A 20,569-nucleotide genomic window follows, 5' to 3' on the forward strand; every position below is an offset into this window, starting at 1 on the left:
TGGGAATGTGTGGCATTTTGTTCAAAATGGCTCAATCCTACAAACTTTGGAAGCCAATCTTAGCCAATCAGGATGGAATATGCAAAATCGGACACATCCATGTCGATCACATGACTGTCGAGATACTGCCTACCGATTTGTAGGATTTTTGGACAAAACCTGTCAGAGTAATGTACAGAATTGTGTTTTGCGAATATCGGCCTCATGGTGACGCTAGAACAGGCCCATTTGAAAAATGTGGGTCAGAGGTTCTGGGAGTGTGTGTGCTCATTTTGGCAGCGACCAGGCCAACGGCGACTGAGATTAGGTGGTAACTAACTGCGAGGACGCACGGACGCAATGCTCTGGGAAAAGTAGAACTGTCATCTGGAACTGGCAACGTGTCTCCGCTTGGAGCAGGCATGCTGATTCTCAGACCAGGTACTCTGTTCTGAAAAGCAAGAATGATATCCAGAGGGTCTAGAATGATGAGATTGACCGGGGCATTGTAATTCTTGCAAAGGGTCTCTGTGCCACAGAGCTGGATTGTCCCTGTACTTTGGGACAAATTACGTTTTTGTTTGGACCGTGCTAATTTTGTGACTTTGTCTGGGTTTTGACTTTTGAGCTTCTGTCAGCTGAATTCTGCCTGAGACCTGTGACTTTTAATGTTTGTGCTAAAATGAGGTGAAACATAGGAGCGGTTTGCACCGCTCAAAAATACATTAACAGCAGAGAGCTACAAGAATACACGACTGGCCCACACTGGCTGTGGTTTGTGTTCCACTGCAGTCAACAGAATTGGCATCAGCAAAACAGTATGAGTGAATGATGTTTTCTGGGGGCATATTTGGTAGTGACACCTTCACGGCAAAGCATTCATCATCATTAGCGGGGCAGACAGCAAACACCAGATGCCTCACTATATAGCACTGCAGTGTCTGTCTCTCTGTCTGAATGGCTGTATGTCTGTCTGGCTGAATGGCTGTCTCTATGACTGGCTGTATGGCTGGCTGGCTGGCTGGCTGGCTGGCTAACTGGATGGCTAGCTAACTGGATGGATGGTGGCTGGCTGGCTGGCTGGCGTGTTTGCCTGGCTAGCTGGCAGTTATTCCCCCACCTGGAGTGTGCTCTCCTCACACCACCTCTATGAGATGACTCTGCACTTCCATTCTCTTCTGGACGCCGTAGCTTCCCTTAACTAGGGCTGCCCGTCATGATCGATGCCATTTTACTTCAGGATTAATTATGAATACAAAATATCTTTTTGGCTTTTAGGCTTTGTAAACAAAAGTTGCACAGGGCAGATATGACAAATAACTTACATAATCAATAATATCGATTTTGTGCTGCACTATGAGCTTGTATATAGGCCTATCTGCTTTTTTGATGGCAAATCGTTGTGTAAAAATGTTTACTCAAATCTTTGCTTCTGGAGGTTCCCTTGCACAAAGTACACCGCCCCTAAAAGTTGGGATGGATAAATACAGAGGATAAATGTCACCTTTGTGCAAACATAGTAGTGACCACAATTACCCCAAAGGAGTGGGAACTAAATTATACATTATTATTATTTAATTATTGTATGGGTCCATTACATTCACAGGTCAGTTAACTGAACCGCCCATGTTTTTGACAATGTGGACACCAGTTAAATGGAGAACCATGATGAGGTTAGATAGCCTGGGCAGCGGTATGCCTTTAAAACATGGTGGTTCCCTCATCAATCAAAGCAGTGCTGTTTACTCTGATGGTAATGCAGACAGGCGTGTTGTGTGTCCCTCTCAATTAGAAGAAAGAGGCCAGTAATCCATCATCCTTAATGTAATATGGAATGTTATGTCCATGTCTGAGTATGTGGGCATGGGCGTGTGTGTGCATGTGCATGGGTGAGCGTGCTGTTTAGTTTATTTGATGCAGACATCACAATTACATTATTTTTTGATATTCTTATATTGTTTAGTTTGATGCTAGGTTCTTGGTTTACCTATGATCCTAGATTACTGAGGCACTACACTCTCTGCATTTGATGTACGTGTTTAGTCTGTTTACCTTGCTTACCGCAAGTCTCACCGGAAAAAGTGTGTCTGCTAAAATATTTGAGAAACATGATTATATAAATGTGTGTTTGCACTCAGCATACGTACGCGTACGTATGCTTATATGAAAGGAAAGAGATGGAGAGGGGTATTGTTAGAGGGATAGAGATTCCAGTTCCCTCAGCTTCAACATAACGATCCTATAATAACAACCTTATGAAAGAGCCTTATTTTCTCATTTAATGGCTACCATTTTTCGTAATTGAAAAGTCGGCTCTTGCTTGGCAGGGGTTCTATAGAATTGCCTGAAGTGTGGAAGGAGATAGGGGGGAATCACCCATACACACACACATACGCACCCGTGCACGCACGCACGCACGCACACACACACGCTACAGTATTATACAACTGCTGGAGTAGTATCTGGAGATTTGAATGGTATTACTCATAGCAGGTCACATGGTCTATATTCAGTATATAATATATCCTGTGCATGTTTGTCAGTGTGTGTATGTGTGTGTGTGTGCGCACGCGCGGGTGTGTAGCAGCACAGAGGTGAAGCACCGGTGAACGCCAATGTTGTTTCTATAAACTATTAACAACCGCACCCGTTGTAACTACCACCGTTAATGTAGTTGGTGCAGAGTTGAGATGCATTTGCAACTGTGTGCGTGCGTGTGCGTGTGCGTGTGCGAGTGTATGTGATGTCACAGTAAGATTGGAATGGCTGTAGGATTGGAAAAGATGCGCTTGTTTTTCGGTGCGAGGCGGAGCAAGCTTTGATCCCCACCTGACTTTGATGTGCCCACCTGACAACAACAAAGCAGCCAAGGAGCTACGGTAGCAGGAACGCGGCTTGCGTCCAAAAATGGATTCAAGCGTCAAAATAAACTAGAACGTCTTCGCGAGCACTCACAGCTACATTGCAGCAGTGATCCAACTGATATAGCCATATTTGGAGATCTGTCAGTCCTAGTACACTGTTGGAAGAGGCACTGTGAATTTCCGTGTGGAACTGTCTGAAAATATATTGCTTGAATGATCAGGTATACAGACATCCCAACTTGGAGATCAGCGTTTCCAGTAGGTCCCATGTGCACGGGCGCGCAGCGCGCTTGCACCTGAAAAATGTTTGTTTTCTTCTCGGATTTGTCTTCTCTTTTGTCTTTGGTTAAAAACTGTTAAAATGGTTCTGCACGGCGGCGGAACCATTTTAGGCTTAATATAATCAGGTTAATTTATAGCATGATGTCTTACCTATTTGGGAGAAAGTTCTGTCACTCTCACAGTGAGACACAACAGCCTGCCTTCAGGCTGCCATGTGTCGCACAGGCTGACGCAGCTATATGTCCAGTTGTACAGTATGTCCAGCGAAAAAGAACCGACAGTTGTAAAGTACTGTTATTTTATTCATATTAAGCAAGACCTGTCAAAACCTGTCTGTTTACTGTTAGGAGTTGATTTTATCCTTCATGCTTGAGAGTCCAGTCTCTGCATCTGAGACCAGTGGTTGATCACTTTTAGAAGCCCACATCTCCCACAGCGAATGACAATCATTCATTTGCCAGATTGACAGTTCGACGACTAATGAGAACATTTATTTGCATCGCGGGTTGGGTCAGTGGGTAACGCCTCAATATCTGAAGCTTACCTGTTGTGACATCACATTGTTGACTCAATGACCAAGATAGCCTGTTCTGGCAGTCATATATGAAGATCCCTGATGTCATCAATATTAAGCCCATATTTGGCAATGCCCATACTGTACTGTATTTGGACGCTCCATATGTCCAAGACAGAATTCATTTGCAAATCAAGACTGCTGGCTATCATCTAGACTAGATCACGACATTGACCTCATCAAACCCTGGATATCCATACATGGAGACGTCTGGATCATCATTTAGAGCTCTGTATATGGAGCTGACCTCTACAACGCGTTGCGAGCTTGTAGATCAGCTATTTTCTGCTAAGTATGGCCATTCATGTATGCATTTTGAGCTTGTAGATCAGCTATTTTCTGCTAAGTAAGGCATTCATTTATGGGGAAAAAACATAAAAAGGTTTCTGCCCGATAAGCAAAGATAATAGTTATTTTAGGAGTTACTGTCCAACAAGATATTGTGGGGTGCAGAAACACAACATTTTCATATTTAATTACATGCACTCCTTTTACGTACATTCAGCATTCAATAATTACAACAGGATCACTCCTAAACACAGTTTGCATAATCTAGCAACGCACACGTTGCAAGTTGCAACCCAGCTTGACAAAACAATTCTGCATTATTCCATAGCTGTAGCCGCAGGGCAAATGTAATATTAGCATCTTGATTACACAAGGTTCTGTGGTATGTAGTCAGTGCAACAACAAATGATAATTAATTCACATTTTAAACGAGGCACACTGCAGGCCGCGAGTGTTGTATGTTTTCTACCTCGATCAATGTTTTATGCACCATAAATTGCCCTCTTTGAATAATTATTGCCTGTTCTGTTGCCTGGTGAGGGTTTATTCACTGTAGATTGATGCACAGACTTACAGTAGCATGATGCAGCATACAGTATACCTCTAGGGGCAGAAACCTCATATCTCAATATTTTAACTTTTGTTCACATAGATTAATGCCCCACTTGATCATCCTACAGCGGCACACAAAAGACCCAAAAGTAGCAGATCTGCATTTTGCAAGCTCGAGGTTTCGAGCTTGTAGATCTGCTACTTTTGCCATTTTTGATTTTGAATCCTGAAAAGTAACGGTTTTGGACATAATGAGGTTTCCACCCGACAGAGACGATACAGTAGCTACAGTCTTGCCCTGTCTTGGAAATAGAATTTCACACATGAAAAATACATGGCATAGAAGTGAGTATGGGTGTTGCCTCATGTTTAATTAATTGGCCATGTGTGAGTTCACCATGAACCATGAATCGTCATGTATTCTTTCCATGCAGGAGAAATCAACATCTTTGCCCCCGGCTCACGTTAACTATTATGCCTGTCAGAGCCATGCAGGAGACAGAAAGAGTTGTGTCATCAGCTCCGTTCACTCCACCATCGGGCCAATAATCTTACAGTTGATTAGGATTTCTTTTAGGTGTGCCCCAGAAATGACAACAACAAATGCTTGCCGCTTGATCTCTATGGGTGCGTCCCATGTCCTTATCCTTCCCACTTATGGTTTCCTGAGTGGTCGTGGTTCCTCCTCACCTTTTCAATGTGTACAATGTATAATTTTATAGAGGTATCTAAAGAGCACAAATAAGTACATTTATGAACGTGCCAAAGTATACCGATACTGTCCATCGTTGCCTGTCTGACAACCAAATCTCACGATACAACTGAAGCTGAAACGATATCTGCCGCTGTTTAGATTCCTCGATAAAACGTTGAAAAACCAAACCAGTGATCACGAAACAATATGTGATTTTGTATTCTTTAACAGATTTTATTCCTGAACGGATTATATGACAAAGCAATCATTAAGATTTGTTCGTAAACTGGTCCAGCTGGCGCTCATTCACTGCCATGTATTTAATCGAACTTCTGGAGTGAGTTTGCCACCCATGAGCGTCATGACGTATGCCCGGTGTCCAGTGCATCCAGGTGTTACCAGTGACACTAATTAGGGCTCTGTTTGTTCCATTTAGTGTAGCACAGCCTTTCCTGTGAGCCAACATGCACAATAGCAGCAGCAGTACTCCTGTCTCTGTTTGTGTTTGACCTGAATAGAACAGAGCCTTAATTACTACTACTTAAATAGTATCATTGTCTGTGAAGGAAGTTATATTGCACAACTGTCTGTCAAAATGGCTGCCGTGAGAAAATTACTGCATCTTGAGGCAAAACAACTCCTTAACGATTTAAACCCCAGCATCCAGATTCTCAGGAAAAACTTTAAAAAAAGCCTATATTCAGCTATTGGCTATTTTCAGCGAAGATATTTAAACAGGAAAGACAAAAACAGAAAAGACATCACCCAACCTCTTTGCTGAAAATCTGTTATTTTAGTTCCTGTCACACAAATATTTGGCGGACCCCTTGTAATAACCCCCTAGGAGCCTCGAACCCCCTGTCGAAAACCCCTGGTTAAAACGGCTGCCTCCAGTGTGGTGAACTGAGTGAGAGAGACGGTGCTGCAGGGCGAACGACGCAGATCAGGTGATGTAAGTTTTGCCCGAGGCTAAATGCTTTGAACAAGAGCCTAGAGAGCAGAGGAGAGAGATGTAGAGTGGAAGTGAGAGATAGAGAGATGTGTGGGAGAGAAGAAGGGGAAGTAGAGCGCAAAGTGCTGCGTGGGGTGAAATTAGCAGATCTACAAGGTCACGCAACGCGTCTCGATGCCATCTATCGTGAGCTTGTAGATCTGCTATTTTCAGCATGTCCCGCAGGTGTTATAAAATTACCATGCAAAAGTGGTCGCACCCCCTAGTATATATTCAGATTTAGTAATACAATTCATTTTCATGTAAGGTGACTTCCTGGTTTTCATAGTGCGGGCAAGGGAAGAGTGGGAGACGGGCCGGCCGACACTGACAGACAGTACAGTAGCCTACTAGGGGTGTAACTATACATTTTAATAGTGATTCGATACATATCACGATACATGGTTGACAATACGATACATGGACGATATTGGTTCATTCATGGCGATATAATACGATTCGATTCAATGATTTAAAATCGATATAGTAACTATTGTGTGGATAGTGCAGGTTTTTAAGGGACACATGTAATTTATTATGGATATAAATACCGGTAAGTAAACACAGTGATTATCTGGCAAATACATGGACATTGTATTTGAACACCTATGAACAAACCTGCACCTTGACATGAACCCAGAGATTACACACATGTATCGATAGACCAGTGTAGCTATATGGAAAGGAAAAGTAATTAAACCTCTCCTTTTCATTTTTTATTCTTAAAAATGCAAAATACAATGCACAAGTAGGTAGTATTGATACAATCGTTTATTTGCACTGCCGATTCGATGCGATACAAAGTCAAACGATATGATTAGATTGCAGTTACTACAGTGAAGTACAGTAGCAGCGCGGTTTGACGTCATCAATAATATTAGGTAATCAGATAGCCTGATTTACCTTTTTTTGCGTATTATCACCACTTTAAAGGAGCACTTCGCCAGTTTTCAACCTTATCTTCATTCACTGTAATTGGTCCTCACTAAGGCTCATTATAAGACAGCACAATTTCCGGACATGCCATCTTATAATGAACATTAGCAAGGAGCAATTATACTGTATGAACTATGAAGATAGGTTGAAAAGGGGGTGAAGTGGTCCTTTGAGCCTGATTTGTGTTTCTTGTTTGATGGAGGCACTCGCTGAAATGATTATGTTTTAAACATTATAAATAAGGCTTTATTCTACTGACTCTTTTTTCCTAGCTCTCTCAGCTCTCTGTTGATGGAGTTACACTGATGTGGCTTGAATGCATGCGTCACAAGGGGGGGAAAAGTGGGACTGAGTTACTAGGGCCCCAAGGTGGAGGGGCCTTAATTATTTTATACTTTAGCTTATTTTTCGTCGTGAAAATGTGTGCAAATCTTTGAATATAATTATATCTTTTTAAAGACATAAATGTTTGAGTTACAAATTTTGTAACTCAAATTTTGCTTCTGGGGGGGTCCCTGGAACTAAATATTTTGAGATGGGGGTTCCGTGGCCAAATATTTTGGGGGTCCTTCACATGAAAAGGTTTGAGCACCACTGACGTAGAAACATTATTTTTTTCCCCAAAAAAACTTGAAATATTCAAAGACTTGCACAAATGTTCATGATTTTTCAAAAATAGCAGATACAAGCTCACAGTGAGCTTGTAGATCTGCTTTTCTATCAATAGTTAACTCAGTGAATGCCACCCTTTATTCAAAATCTACAAAACTGGTGCCAGCCATTTTGCTTAATTTTGCCTTTTTATGGGGGCCAAAATCATATTTTGTACTTAAATTACATATATAAATCTATGCTTCTATCGAAAGCCACACTACCCCTCTTACAAAGGAAAACATGTATATTTATATATATATATCCTATCATTAGATTTGGGCTTCAATAGAACATGTGTAAGATGTCTTGATCATCATCATATGTGTGTGCTGTGATGGGCCCTATGTGCAATCTGGAGTGCAATACCATTTGAAAACCACCAGAGGGTGGTCTCCTACTATCTGATCAACTAACAGAAGAAGGAAGAAGACGTCCATCTTTTTTTTGGTTTGGGCCTGTTGTTTACATTTTGGCCAGGCCTTTTAGCTAGCATGCTAACACACTTCGGAACCCTGGCGATCGCGATCAAGGATAGGTAGAGAAGAATGGATGGCACCGCTGGAATCCTGAGAATTTTCTGCGTTTTTTGAGTACTTATAGTTCGTCAGGGATGCACGGGAAAGTGTATTAAACGAACGTTTTAGATAACATTTAAACGGCCGGAACCAATCTTCGGCTATACCGATTTTCCGCCGGACTGTGTTACACTGGTGCTACAGTCAAATCGGCCGTATCGCTCAGGTCACGGAGGCATATGGCCAACTTCTAGAGCGATTTTTTTGAAATTACAATTATGAAAAAATGATAAAACTTTTGATTAATTAAAAAGACGTAAAAGACGTTTATGGCACCGAGGTCCAAAGACGTATAAGACGTTTATGGCGTTCAGTGAGTTAAAGTACCCTGGGCCGAGAATTTGGTGCGACACCCCTGCACGCAGGGACTTTCAGTGCTCCACTCAGTGTCAGGAAGGAAGTGAGTGCCATTAACATCTTCACCTCTCACTCTTCCTCAGATCACTTCACCTCCCTGTCACTCATCATGCTCCTCCTACTCTTAATCACTACGACTCCTACACCTCCTCCTCTTCCATGCTGCCCAGTGGTGGACAGAAACAAAGTACTTTTACTTGAGTACTGTTACTTAAAGGACATCTTCACCACTTTTTAACCTTTAAAATTAAGTGCTTAGTTCACAATGTACCTTTTTCCTTCAGATCTTCAAAACAAGTACTTAAAGCTATAACTTTTTTAATTAAACAAATCTTAAAGTTATACCATGTAACAAATCTTAAAATTGTCCTAACTGTTAAATCGCTAAATTTTTAGAACCCCCACTCCGTTATTTTCAGCTTCTAAACTTAAGCCTTCTCTTTATATGTTTTCTATGATCCCTACCGGGGACCGGTTTTCGCGGAAAAATTGCGTCATCACACTACCGGCCATTCACAGCGAGGGTTATACACTGCCGGCCAATCACAGCGCATCTTGGAGTGGGTTCTCTAGGGCGGCCACCGTGTGTCTCTATACTCGGGTGCACGGTGAAGCATGGGTGAAGGAGTGTATCTCCGGAATGGCTGAACGCACAGCAACCAGGGATCCCTCAAAAGATAGATCTCGGCGAGGTGGAGGCAGACGCGCGGGTGTGAGAACCGAAAAACGGCCGAAAGACGCGGACTCGACCGAGGTTTGCTATAGAGCTACTGACCACAAGTTGAGCAACTTACACAGTATAGCTTTAAATTTGATCTAACTATTAAATCGCTAAAGTTTTAGAACACCCACTCCGTTAATTTCAGATTCTAAAGCCTTCTTTTTATATGTTTTCTATGAGCCGTGAGGGGGGTTGCATTTCGTGGCAAAATTACGTCATATGCATCCATCCGTATACGTTGTCTCCCAGATCATACACTACCGGCCAATCACAGCACCTCTTGGCGTCTTTTCAGGAAGTAGCTTGCCTCTACAGCAGTGTTTACTCCAAGCCCCCAGAACCCTGGGGGCGCCCTGAAACCAAATGGACATGGTGGCCGTTTCGAGGTACTGCAGTTGGGGCCAGAAACATGAACGCGCATCTAGGCTTCTTTGTATTAACGCGCGTTCATACCGGAAGTGCTCGTTCATGAATGCGCGATTGCGCGTCCATGAACACAAACTATGACGCAAAATGCGTCACAAAGGCCCCACTACGTCACGGTTTTACTACGCGGAAGGAGGGGTGAAAACGCCTCATGCGCTGGGTGAGCAACTCAATGCAAGTGGACGGGCGGGGATATCTGGTGTCCTCTCTATTCTTCTTATAACTCTATGGTTTACTCTGGTGTAGGAGTGTACGTAACTCCCCAAAGCCTGGTCGCAGAGGGACGTGTGACCCCTCTACGGATGCGTCTCGGTGAGGCGCAGGCGGACGCGGTGGTCCGCAGCCCCACCCCGCCCCGGTGGTCCGCGAAGGCCCCGGGCGAAAAACGGCCGGAAAAAGCAATACCGCTACTGACCAGTAGTTGAGCAACTTACATAGTATACCTTTAAAGGACGACTTCACCACTTTTCAACTTATCTTCATTGGTCCTCACGTCCTCATGTTCATGATAACATTGCACAGTTATTTTCAACTTTGTCTCTGTCTCATATGACGGCTCTGGGGAGTTCAGAAAACCGTCTGCCATCATCGTTTGGAAGATTTATTTTTAAACATTTGTATTATCGCGAGAACAATGGCTTCCATTATAAGTAATTTTAATTCTATTTTTCAGGAATAGAAATCCTACAGTTTATATTAGTTTGGATTCCCCATCGATGATGTCACTGTTTTCTGGACTATGAGACACAGACAGAGTGAGAGAAAATTGTGCTATTTTATCATGAACATTAGCGAGGACCAATTATATGTAGATAGGTTGATAAGTGGTGAAGTCGTCCTTTAAGTACTTGTTTTGAGGATCTGAAGGGAAGAGGTAGGCCTACATTGTGAACTAAACACTTAATTTAAAATATAGAAGACCATCTACAAGCTCACAAGCTTGTATAGCCTTCTGTTGTTTTCACTACTATATAACAACACATAGGCCTATACATAATTTAAAAACTAAATCTCGAACATCTTATAAAGATTATTTTGGAAAATGTCAACATTATAATACAGCATTGTATTGGAAGTACAGTATACACATACATACTTTATTAATAGTTAAGTCTTTTTAAAAGCATGGAGATAGAATATTATTATATCCCTCTGTTCCACCATGAGCTCTCAAACAGCTGAGTGACTTTTAACAAGGCGTGGAAGCAGTTAAACAGACAGTGCACACTCTGGCTTTCAATGGGATTAAGAGGCTTTGATTGGCCTGGCCTTGCCTCCTTCTCCAGACGTCCTGGGGAGCCTCGTGAGTATAGTTATCATTAGGATTAACGTACCCAGCATGTTCACTCCGTGGGAGCATGTACAGTACTGTACATTACTGCACCGTACTCGGCTTAAAGGCTGGCAGCCTATTCATACCATATTTTTTCGTTAATGAACGCCCAACTTCATCATACTACAGCGTCACTCAAAAGTAGCAAAAACAGCAGATCTACAAGCTCGAAACGCAGCACGAAACGACACGTTTTGAGCTTGTGGATCTGATACTTTTGTTTTTGAATCCTGAAAATTAACATGAGGTTTCAATTCAATTCGATTGTATTAAAGTGTCAAATCATAACAAGTTATCTCAAGACACTTTACATAAGAGGAGTTCCGACAAGATGGCGACCGAGTAGGACGCGTTTGTTGAGCTCTGTGGAGGTGCATAGTTTTCACATTTTTTAAGCCCATTTTTTACTGCCTTTATAGTTCTTTTGAGACTTTAAACGCCCAAAACACTGGTGAGCGTCTGTTTTTGCAGTTGTTTCGTGTTTCATGCCGAATACGATTAACACGAGGTCGAGGAGTACCAGGTCTCCGACCGCAAACGCTGACAACATGGCCGGCGCAATGCAGGGCGACGCTGACGCTCCGGTTACAAAGAGCATGCTGCGCGAGGTCCTCAAGGAATCACTGAAAGAGTTTATGGATGGTTTTATTCAACCCATGATGCTTGGCTTGGAGAAGAAATTACTGAAGAAGATTGATGACTTCGGAAAGGAGCTGCGTCCTGCAGTCGCCACGCTGAACACGACCGTGGCTGAACATGGGGAGGCCATTGAGAACTTTGGTTCCTCCATGGACAGTTTGCAGATGTGTATCACTGAATTGGAGAGAAGATGTGCTAATCTGGAGGAGAAGCTCGTCATAGCAGAAGACCGGAGTCGTAGGAACAACATAAGAGTGATTGGGATCTCTCCTGGGCTAGAAAAGGCTGACCCAGTGGCCTTTATCCAGTCTTTTTTGCAGAAAACATTCCCCGACGAGTTTCCCGACTCCCCCCCGGAGGTGGATCGTGCTCATCGGACCGGCAATCCACGTTCTGATAAGCCAAGGGCTTTCCTGGCAAGGATCCATTTTTTCCGGGTAAAGGAACGCATACTCCAGCTCTCCAGGAAAGCAGGCCAACTGACATACAATGGCAAAAAGGTGTATATTTTCCCCGACTGGTCTGCTGAAACATCAAAGAGAAGGGCAGCTTTCGGGCCAGTAAAGGAATTCCTACGTTCCATCACCGCGGAAGGAGTGAAATACGGAATAAGGCACCCGAGCAAATTCTGGATAACCGTGGATGAGGCGACTTCTACTTTCAACTCACCCAAGGAAGCTCTGGCCTTTTGCAAGGATAAGTTCAAGACTCCAGGTGCTGCGGACGAGACTCTAGCTACGCAGGATGATGAGACGACAGTTACAGAGAACTAACTTTTACCAGGGACACTTTTGCTTTCGTGATCGCGTGCTTTCAAACACATTCTGCCGATGTGATATCCTTTTGCCTTTAATGGACTGTTGGTAAGCTGGCTGGGACTTTGGAGATGACTTTTACGCAGCGTCTTTCTTTCCTCACTCTCTCCTCCTCCTCCTCCCCAAAGGGTGAGTTGTTAATGTAAGCCTACTTATTGTTTTGGACTCATCATCTGACTTGACGTTGTGTTTTCAAGTGTTTCGTTTCATAATACCTATTTTATTTGTATCGAAGAATAAGATATATTTTATTTTTTAACAAGATCTGTAAGCAGATGGGTGTTACTCGTTTTAATTTAGGTTACCGCAAGGAGAGAGGATTTAGGGCTGCTAAAGCTATAAGCATAATTCACTGTCTTTTTTGTTTGAATATAATGGACATTGTTCTTGTTATTATTGTATTCCTTTTCTTTGCTCTTATTGAGCGTTGTGCTGCTTACTATATAGGTCTAGAGGGTTTTATCTCTCTCTGTTAAGCTTTGTCTAACGGGTTCCGTGTCGCGGTTCAGACGGAGCCTGCTCTCTCTCTCGTCTTCCCTCTATGTCTCTCTATCTATCTCGGCTTTCCCTCTCTCTCTCTCTCTCTCTCTCTCTCTCTCTCTCTCTCTCTCTATGGCTCTCTCTCTCGCTGTGTGTGTGTGTGTGGGTGTCTCTCTCTCTCTCTCTCTCTCTCTCTCTTTCTGTTAGGTAATGGCGGCTATGTTGGTTGTTAGTTTATGGTTCGTTTATGCCTCCTAAAACGCTACTTTCTCGGGTAGGAGGGCGAGACTGGGCTTTGGCCTTTGTATTGAGTAATGTAGCCTACTGTTTAAGGTGAAACAGATATAAATAATATGGTCTAAATTGTGAAGGCTCCGCGGTTCCAGAGACCACTCGCTCTCCCGCCCTTTCTCTATGTCTCTCTACCTATCTCTGCTTCTCCTCTCTCTCTCTCTCTCTCTCCCTGGCTCATTGACTCGTTCTTTTTTTTCCTTTTTTTTCTAATCTCAATAGCTGGCGGATGTACGATCTCGTGGCGCGTTGGCTCTACGTGCTTGTGGATCCGCTGTCTGGGGGGGGGGGGGGGGGGGTAGTTATTTACCTACTTTACTTGTTGTCTTCTAAAAATGTTAATTTCTTGATGGGGGGAGAGGGGAGCTCTGTATTGGGATATTTATTTTGTAGTCGTGATTGGGTAGGTTCACTGTTTGAAGTATGGTAGTTTACTGTTTAAGACGGAAACAGACTTAACTAATATGATTGACATTTATCTAAGTTTGCACTGGCCTTTTGGGCATGTACAGGGAGCTGTATATGGCGCAGTATGCATTATGTGTGCTGTGTTGTATATGGTTTCCTGATCATACATAACTGTGTTTTATGTAAATACTTATGTATACAGACTTTTCTTTTCTTTCTTTTTTTCCCCCTTCTAATTAGTAATTGTGGTTTGTATACATGGATGTATGGGGGGGGCTGTATGTGGCGCAGTATGCATTAACACTGTGTGTGCTTTGCTGCATATGGCCCCCCGGATGTGCTTTTAATTTCTATTTCTAACTACATATATAAGTGCATATATTTTTTATATCATATACACTGATTTCCTTTTTATTTATTTTTATTATTAATATTATATTAGTGCCTTGTCGTGGTGACAGCCTTATTTCCACTTATCTGTCACAAGTGTTTGGTTATTTGCATTAACGTGGCTTATAGGGCTTTATCACATTCTAGGTGGGCCTAATGCTGGACTGATTATTATTATTACAGTTGTTATAGTCCCCTCATTTTTTTTTCCCTTTATTCTTTTCTTTTTTCTCTCCCCCTTCTTTACTAGAAATGTTAACATACCATTCTCATTTATTTAAGTGATATGAAGTGGGGAGATTGATCATAATTTGAGCGGATGGAATGTTTGAGAGCTATTCAGCCACAAGAAGGCACTTTTTTGTTGTTGTTGTTTTTACTTTGGTGATCTGTTATATATTTACATAATCACCAGAGGGCAATGTATGGTTACTTTTGGGCAGTTACTTGTTTGCACTCTCTGACAGAGTGAAATGAAGGTTGACTAATAGGTTGATGGGGTGGGGAACTGTTTTTGTGCACTCTGATGCTAATGGGGTTTTCCCCCTCAAGCTTCAATGTTATGTGTTTTTTTATGTTCGTTTGATGTTGCTTTTTCCTTTCTGTTCCTTTTGGGGTTGTTTTGTTTTTCTGTGGGGAAGGTTTGTTGTGAGGGACCAACTAGGAAATTCTAAAATGTTCTACTGTGCTTGCTGTGCGTATGGTTTGAACCACAATTATGACAGAATATAAATTTCTAAGTTTCAATGTAAGGGGAGCGAATATACCGCATAAGCGAACCAGCATTTTGGGGGTTTTGCGATCTAAATCAATTGACTTTGCATTTATACAGGAGTCTCATCTTTTAAAAGAGCATTCCAACCGATTGGCTAATAAACATTATCGTGTTTTAGCCTTTTCAGCTGCTTCTTCCAAAACCAAGGGAGTAGCCATATTGGCTAGACGTAACCTTAGGTTGGATTTTTTGGGTGATTGGTCTGACAGTGACGGGAGGATAGCTGTTGCTAAAATCCGCTTGGAGGGTAAAATGCTAGCACTAGTCTCTGTGTATGCTCCAAATGTTTTAGACAAAGAGTTTTACAAATTACTAACTAAAACCTTATTGGAACTGACGGATTTCAAAATCATTGTTGGTGCTGACTTCAATGCAACATGGCAACATAACCTAGATAGATCCACTGGGGTAGAAAGCAGAGAACAAGCACTAGCGTCTGCAGAACTACGTGCTTGGGCAAACTCAACTGGCTTACTCGACATCTGGCGTTTAATGAACCCAACGGTTAGAGATTTTTCTTTTCTGTCGGGTAGGCATGCTTCATTCTCTAGGATTGATTACGTTTTTGCCCCTGTTAGCTTGTTTCATAAAATTGCCAAGGTAGAGTTGCTCCCAATGTCACTCTCGGATCACAAGGCGGTGCTGTGTGTTGCTTCACTGAAACAGGTTATAGATAGAGCTCCTAGATGGCGGTTTAACACCACACTGCTGCGCGATGCGGCATTTGTAGCTCAGTTTCAAACTGGTTTGCACGAATTTATAAATATCAATACAGGCTCAGTTGAGGATCCCAGAATTCTTTGGGATGCAATTAAAGGCTTTATCAGGAGTAATACAACCCTCTATGCGTCCACTCAGAGAAAATTAAGGTCAGCCAAACTGGTGGAATTGGAATCTCGGTTTTCTACCTTGGATAATTCTCTCCAAAATAACTTTGATGTTAGTACAGCAACCCAGAGAGAGCTAGTTAAGAAAGAAATTAACTCCATTCTCAAGCGCCGCTCAGAATTTCAAATGAAACGCACAAGGCAAAACTACTATTTTAATAGTGCAAGACCCAGTCACTTACTGGCTTTACGTCTTAGATCCAATGAGCATTTTGCTGATATTGTTAGTGTCAAATCAACAACGGGAGCCATGGTTACAGAACCCAAAGAGGTCAATGCCACGTTTCGTGCTTTTTATGATGAGCTCTACACCTCCGAGGTCATTCACGATGATGCAGTATGCAATGATTTTTTATCCAACATACAGTTACCAACCCTTAGCGAGGCGGATGCGGAAGCCTTAGATAGACCGCTCCATCTGGCGGAATTACAGGAAGCTGTGCTCGCAATGCGTAGGGGCAAGTCGCCTGGTTTGGATGGGATACCCCCTGAACTTTATGCCATCTTTTGGGAAGATCTAGGTCAGCTGATGCTAGACATGTTTCGATATGCAATTGAAAGTGGCTCTTTCTCCAGGGATGTGAATGTAGCTATTATATCATTATTGTTGAAGAAGAACAAGGATCCCACAGATTGCGCAAGCTATAGACCGCTTTCACTTTTGAATTCTGATCTAAAAGTTTTTGCTAAGGTGCTTGCGCGTCGCTTGCAGGGTTTTATGACCACCTTAGTACACTGTGATCAGACAGGTTTCATAGGAACTAGACTAGCCTCTGATAATGCTAGACGACTATTGCATATCATCGATAGGGCTAAGGAGCTGAGGACCCCCGCCGCAGTGTTGTCGCTCGATGCGTTGAAAGCATTTGATCGTCTGGAATGGTCTTACCTGTGGGCTGTACTAGATAAAATGGGATTTGGTGCTTCATTCATACATTTTGTTAAAGTACTTTATTCTAATCCGTCAGCGATGGTCCTAACCGGTAAGATCTGTTCGCCGCTATTCACGATTGGCAGATCTTCAAGGCAGGGTTGTCCCCTTAGTCCTCTCCTTTTCGCACTTTCACTCGAACCCTTGGCTCAGACAGTGCGTCAGTCTGCAGATATTACTCCTGTTTCGATTAACAACACACAGCATCGCATTTCCCTATATGCTGATGATATTCTACTGTTCATTGAGAATGCACCACAGTCAATTACTCACGTCCTTCAAATTTTTGATCAGTTCAGTTCCATTTCCGGCTACAAAATTAATTGGACGAAGTCAGCCCTTCTACCTCTAAATGATCAGATGAGATCTGCTATCCTGCCGCCCATAATCCCAGTAGTAAGCCAATTCAAATATCTTGGCATAGATATTTTCCCCTCTCTTCAGGCTATTGTTAAGAACAACTATGGTGACACTCTAAATAAGATTTGTCTTGATTTAGATAGATGGTCATCTTTGCCCAACTCTCTCCAAGCTCGAGTTTCAATCATAAAGATGAATGTTCTTCCTAGGGTTAACTTTGTAAGCTCTATGCTCCCTTTGCCACCACCGCCGCAATACTGGAATAAGCTTCACTCTTCGATATCTAAGTTTGTGTGGAAAGGGAAACGCCCTCGTCTTAAACTTTCTCTATTACAACGTGCTAGAGATGATGGCGGCCTTTCATTGCCCAACTTTAAATTTTATTATTGGGCCTTCACGCTCCGCCCCCTTTTAAATTGGTTTAACCCAGCAAATAAGGTTTCTTGGAGAGAGCTTGAGGAGAGTTTAGTGCAGCCTGTTGAATTGAGAGATCTTATCTATTCAAACATAACTACACATCAATGCAAAGTTCGCTTTGGACCTATCATTTCTCATTTAGTGGCAGTATGGAGGGCAGCTGAAAAGATGTGTAAGATTGATTGTAAATGGAACTTATTTTCCCCAGTGTTCAATAATCAAAGACTTTTAATCGAGGATCGCCCCATTCGCTTTCCAAGGTGGAGGGCTAAGGGGATTCGTACATTAGGGGACTTATTTGATAGAAATGGTTTACGACCTTTTCGAGATTTGTGTGACATCTTCAATCTGCCTGGAAATACCCTTTTTTTCTACTTCCAACTGAGAACGTCCATGAGGACCTACGGGGTCCCATGGCAAGCTCCCCTTAGATTGCACCCCTTCCATGAGTTTATCTGTGATGGTAACAGAACAAGAGGTTTGGTTTCCACCCTCTATGGTTTTTTATTAGACTGTAGTTATGGGCCCCTATCTGTTGATACTGTTTGGAGGAATGATGTACCAAATTTGGACCCTGACTTTTGTTGGGACACAGTATGGTCTAACATTAGGCTATCTTCTAGAAATCCAGACCATCAACAAATTCATTTAAATTTTGTTCATCGGACTTATTTAACTCCCCGCAGACTATGTGCTATGAGGATTTTGAATAATCCCAACTGCACTCTCTGCGCCTCAAATAGTATTGGTACCTTCCTTCACATGGTTTGGGAATGCCCAAATGTGTCGTCATTCTGGAATATGGTTGCCTCCAAACTTTCAACTATTTTTAGTATTAATATCATATCTTCTCCTTCTTTATTTTTATTAAATGACGTCTCACAGTTGCAACTAAACAATATACGCAAGCGCATCTTCTTTGCTGGATTAACGGCGGCGAAGAAGATGGTAGCTACGCGGTGGAAACCTCCTCATACGTTAACGTTTCGCCAGTGGGCCTTGACCTTTCTAGATATAGTATATTTAGAGCAGTCGATAGCAAGGTTACACGGAGCAAAAGAAGAAAACATTAATATGTGGTCGGACATTGCAGATAAGCTTAAGGCTATGATTCAAGAAATCACTATATAGTGGTAACAGCCTAGCACAGGCATGCACTATTGTACATTCCGTGTTGGTCCGGGGAAAGGGGGTGGGTGGGTTTTCTTTTCCTTTTCTTGTTTTGCTATTGTTTGTGTTGTTTGTCTGTTAATTGCATTTTTCTTTTGATTAATGTTTTACTTTTTCTTGTTCTATTCATATGTATGTCTCTAATTTCATGTTATGGAAAATAAAAAATAATTGATAACAAAAAAAAAGACACTTTACATAAAGAGCAGAGACCCCCACCCTGCTTGCTCAGGGTGGGGTTTCCAGCCAACAGAGACGATTTTACTCCAAACAAAGTAAATAGAATCAAGTGAGCGGTGCTTTTTATGAATTAATTTATTTAAGCGTATCGCGAAACTTGTGTGTGGCACATAAGTACATACAAACAGACAAAGCCAGAAGTACTGAAGGAGCAAGCACCGCTAAAAAAAGGAAAAAAGATCGACTTTGGCAAGTGCTTGCCGAAACCAACAAAGTTTCTCTGATAATAACGATTCCCACCTTTAGACATTTCCAAGGACCCCAATTTGATAGTAATTTTTACTCTCTGGGACCCCAAGCTATAGTGTAAAATCCTTACTTAACGTTAGTAAGACCTGCACCTCTCAGTTCAAATAGTTCAAATACCCGACCTACAAGCTCACAACGTGTCGTTGTAGATCGGCTATAGTTTAACTATTTAAAAGTGTTTTTCAGAATAGTAAAATAAGGCTAATAAGTTTATCAATCAATCAATCAATCAATCAATCAATCAATCAAACTTTATTTTTAAAGCACATTTTACACAACCTTAGTTGTGTAACCGGCTTTAACAGACAGGTTCGGGTGTTATTAAAACCCAGAGAAAAAGGTTTAGGCATACCGCAAGGTGGCGTGCGAGATAGGGCCCTTAGAAGATAAGTGTACTGCATGTGGCCCCACTCTGACTTCTGAACGTCCACAGTAGACACTAGTGCAGGAATGGTGCTTAAACATGGATCTCTGTTTGTTTGTTTACATCAGCCTCATCCGACGACGACAACGTGCTTTGACATCATTTGTCTCTGATTTAGGCCATATCTGTGTGTGTGTGTGTGTGTGTGTGTGTGTGTGTGTGTGTGTGTGTGTGTGTGCGTGTGTGTGTGTGTGTGCGTGCGTGCGTGTGTGTGTGTGTGTGTGTGTGTGTGTGTGTGTGTGTGTGTTTTTTTGTGTGCTGTCTCTCTCCATGAATTAATTGGCAACAGGTTGTGTTAGTAGCCTCTCCTCAGAGATGGATTAGAGAGGTTCGTACCTCCTATAGCCTCCTCTGACACAAGGCGAGCCTTTCCTCAACACCATTGATTGAGGAGGAATTGTTGGTTTCATATTGTTATTATCATGCAGTTCACCTTTTGCCTTTATTTTCTAAAAAGAAAGTGCCATATACCAGTGGTTCTCAACCTGTGGATCGGGTCCCCACTTGATTTTGGGGATGGTCCCCAGATGACAGTGAAGTGACAATTTAATGACGTTTAAGACCCTTTTAATACCAAAAAAAAAAATGATTTTACCAAGAAAAGAAAAAGACCTGTCCTGCATCAAAAGTAATCAACAAACTATAAAGTAAAAACTGGTCAAACATTGGCCAAATTGTCTAATAATATAAGAAAAAAAGAAAAGAAAAAAAGAGTCAAAAATTGTGAAAATAGCTGATCTACAAGCTCACAACGCCTCGCAAAATCTGCTATTTTCACAATATTTATCTGTGGATCGGAGTCAAAGTAAACGTAACGTGCCTCATTGTCAGAGTGGGTGGGTCCCCAGTTCAATTATGATTAGTTTG

At 42.2% G+C, this 20,569-nt stretch overlaps 1 protein-coding gene across 1 annotated transcript in view; it reads left to right on the plus strand.

Annotated features, from left to right (window-relative positions):
• hcn4 (hyperpolarization activated cyclic nucleotide-gated potassium channel 4) overlaps positions 1 to 20,569 on the plus strand; it is a gene marked incomplete at both ends in the record, with an annotated part of 189,932 nt that overhangs the window by 78,087 nt on the left and 91,276 nt on the right. The window lies entirely within an intron of this gene.

Source organism: Nannobrachium achirus (assembly GCF_963921795.1).
Source record: "Nannobrachium achirus genome assembly, chromosome: 7".
NCBI lineage: Eukaryota > Metazoa > Chordata > Actinopteri > Myctophiformes > Myctophidae > Nannobrachium > Nannobrachium achirus.